Below are 3986 nucleotides of genomic sequence, written 5' to 3' on the forward strand. Positions count from 1 at the left end.
AAGTCATGGCACAACGGAAACTTCGCTGAACTTCTACAGTTTACTTCTTTGGCAACTTAACTTTATATTATGCACATGAAGTTTTCCAGGAGCCAGAGAGCATATGCGGCCTTTCTGCATGAGGCCCTTCTATCTTACATGATGCCTGGGAATCTTACTATTTGATCTGATACCATGTTCAGACCTCAAGTTAGTTGCAGCTTTATCCTGGTTTTACAGATATGAAACTTTGAAAAGATTTATTGACTTTCACAGAATAGTTTCTCTACTGGAAACCTAATGCTTTTTACAAGCCATTATCATTAGAATGACTGATGCAGGCTTAGTTTGTGTTAGAACCAGTCACTTTTATCCTAGGTAGCAAGTAGTGCTGGTCATATTACTTTAGTTCTATGGTATATTTGCGTTTTAACTGTGTTACCATAGTACATTTAGAATGATTGCTTTTGATAGTTTTTAGTTCTATGGTATATTTGCGTTTTAACTGTGTTACCATAGCACATTTAGAATGATTGCTTTTGATAGTTTTTATTTTAGTTCTCTCTCTCTCTGTGTAGTGCATGTCTGTAAACACCAATTAAATAACACCAGTTTCATTCCACATAAGCATTATACAGTGTATGTAGGTTGCAAGAGATCGTGTTGATTATCATTAAATTTTGACTACCTTCAATTAATATGCTTGAACTGTCACCTTCACTATGTTAAGCATCTAGAATAAAAGCTAAAATGTAACTATTGCTGCCTTTCTAAAAACCACGATGCAGTTCTATATTAAACTGAAATGTACACTAGCCTAGAACAATTTAATGGTACACTGAGCTGCAGCATAGCTGCTTAGTTGCATTCAAGATTTTCTGGTCATTGTGTAATGGAAACTTCCTCCTTCTAAAAGTTATTGGTATCATTTTCTGAGAAATGAATCACTGTATATTTAATGTAAAAATTCTTGTACTAAGTAGGATAAACTTTTGACTTCCTGTTTTTATCTATAGATTAAGTGGGATAATACCTAATTTTGATATTTTTCTCTTACCATTATGTAACCTAGCTACTTAGGACAGTCATAGAATGTTGTCCTGATAATTTGTTCCATTTTCTGACTCCTCCCTGCAAACAAAATGGCATTGACACTTTATCCTCATTTTTCCTTCATTTTGGTTTATGCCTATTCTAATTAAATATGTATAAATAGAAGTTAAAAAAATTGGCCACCACAGAAAAATCTGATATAAGGCCCAAAGTGGCAGCTAAGTGACCATTGCCACTCTACTTCAAGAGACACACACAGAGAGAGAAGAGAGCGAGAGAGCTAGAGCCAGAGTGAGCGAGCAAGCGAGAGAGAGAATCTCTAGTGTCTTTTCTTATAAGGGCACTAATTCCATCATGAAGATCCCAGCCTCCTTACCTCATCTAAACCTAACTACCTCCCAAAGGACCCTTATCCAAATACTATCATATTGGGGGTTAGGGCTTCGACACATGAATTTTGGGGCAGACACAGTTCAGGTCATAGTATTACTATTTGGAATTTTGGTAATTATAATTCATTTAGAGAAGAAATAGAAATGTATATTTTTCTGTTATAGATTAGTCCCAGATCAGTAGGTATGTCCATCACTGAATTTTCATGTAGATGGCATTAGAGAAAGCAAAGAATTTTTAAATGTGCAGATATGTCAGAGATTTTCAACTTACCTATGATAGAGCAGGTTCCTGGGAATGGTTTTTGAGACCGATGGTTTTGAGAGTTTGAGTAGAGGTGGTTTTTTGAAGAGTAAATTTGGGAACACCCGTAGGGATGGCAGGGAAGCAGGACTAGATAGAGGATGAAGTTGAATTGTGATAAATACTATGGCTGAGAGATGAGCTGTCCCTGCAGAGTTGTTTCAGTCTGAGGTAGGGGCCAAGCCACGCCCTTGTACCACGGCAGTGGCTAATCATTAGATGAAAACTGTCTCCCGGGAGGGTGAAACCCAGGATGAGGCAGCTCCCTAATGCTGAAGGCAATTTCTAGCAAGAAAGTTGCCTTCAGGCCTGAAATAGAGGGGAGTGGGATGGGAGCACCACACCATAGCCTTCACTACATTACCGAAGCAATCTAAAAGCAAGGTACTCTAAACTCATTATTGGGATAGCACTGCAGTGATCATGTTTCCCTACCAGTGGTCATGTTTTCTTAGTTTGCTTGTTAAGTCTCCAGGCAAGCACATTTTCTATTGTTTCAAGGACTTCAAAAGCAATTTTTTCCTGATAGATCCCAAAACTGGTCTAATGCCTGTTTTACCAAACTGAGCCCTGCTTTTTGGTAATAAAATGCCTTAGTTCTTGGTTAGAAGACTTTGAGACAGGTGTCTTCAGGGATAGAATAATGGCAGACTTCACACTTTCTCCATTATATCTGACCCTTTGGGATAGTATGTTTATGCACTTTCTGTGGTGATCTCTTGGTCTTGAAGTGTTGACAATCTTTTGCCGAGATGATTGGTAATGAGCATGAAGCTCTCAAGGTTTAAGTTACAATAACATCACCACCAAACTTTTATTTTTTGGCTCTACACAACAGACTGCTTACTCCCGAGTACATTTCATTCACAAAAATATTTTCACATTCTGAAGTATTGTATCTTGCCTGTTCAGCCTCTCTGAGAGCCTCACAGGCATAAATAATTGTCAATCCCAGTAGCTATATTTATCAAAAGAACTTCAGCTCGGAAATGAATTTATTCACATCATAAATTGATACAAAATGGGTCATCATGATATGTTCCTTACAGACAGATGAATGGGAGAGGGAAAATTGGACTAAAATTGAAGAACCAGAGTTCTAGTTCTACATGCATAACCTGATCTTTAGAATTATTCTCAAGCCAAGAGAACTGCATGTAGGAAATTCATACCTGGCTCCTGGATAACCCCCTCTCCCTCCCATAAAACAAGAACAGGGGAATCATTTTACAAGAGAAAACCCACAGTTTGAAGAAAATATGATACCTGGTGAAATGTCTCTAATTGTTAGAAAATTCAAATTGTTTGGAAGACTAGAAAGAAACTTACTGGGCTAATTTTATTGAGAAATTACGGAAGTCATTATTTAGTTGTCTTGAGGACAATAACAGAAGTGAAGGATGTTCTAAGTTTAGAGGCAGAAGAACAGCAATGATTCAGATTCTTATGGGTTCATCTCTCACTCAGTGACATCGACAAGCTCCTATCACAATGCAAAAGAGAGCAGGTCCCTGCAGCTTATGTTAGATTAATAGTTACTAAAAAGGACTGATTGATGATTTTGACCAAAAACTCCTTTTTTATAGGTACACTATTGATAAGAAAGTCTCATGAAAAATTCATGTTCACAAACTCACACTTAGCATTCCACAGAGCAAATTTGGCATGTATTTTAAAAACAGTATAAGTTTTTTCCTGCATGATTTTTCATATTCTCCTAGATCCCAAAGCTCTTTCTTTTTGGAAAGTCCCCTGTTTGCAATGCACAACTGTACAGGGCACCATTAACATTGCAATTATGTAGCAGGCTACTCAAAGCTCCACATCCCTATGTTAACCTCTCATTTGCTGTTTTAACCTTTTCCTTTCATTCCTGAGACTTCCTTAGCCTTTTGTTTCAATAAACAATTTAATAAACAGTTCAGTGTAGTGAGAAGCCATATGGTGATTAGAGTATTGTGGTGAATATTTGTTGGTTACCTGCCCAGCACCCACTATTCCTTCCTCCTGACAATATTACTCTATTTCTTATAAGGGTCTTCCAACTTTCTTGATTTTCAGCCTGGTTTTTGGGGCAGAACTGACCTCCTACTCCAGAGGCAAGTTCTCATGATAGGTACAAGCTAATTAGCATATTCTTTTCCTCTGGTCTCAGATGATTCCTTAAGCGATGGATGTATAACTCAATCGAAGCTAATTGGATGGAAGAAGATATTTGTTAGGGTTCCACCCACTTCTGTATGAGCCACTAGAAATGA

Source organism: Pteropus alecto, unplaced genomic scaffold (assembly GCF_000325575.1).
Source record: "Pteropus alecto unplaced genomic scaffold, ASM32557v1 scaffold135, whole genome shotgun sequence".
Taxonomy (NCBI): domain Eukaryota; kingdom Metazoa; phylum Chordata; class Mammalia; order Chiroptera; family Pteropodidae; genus Pteropus; species Pteropus alecto.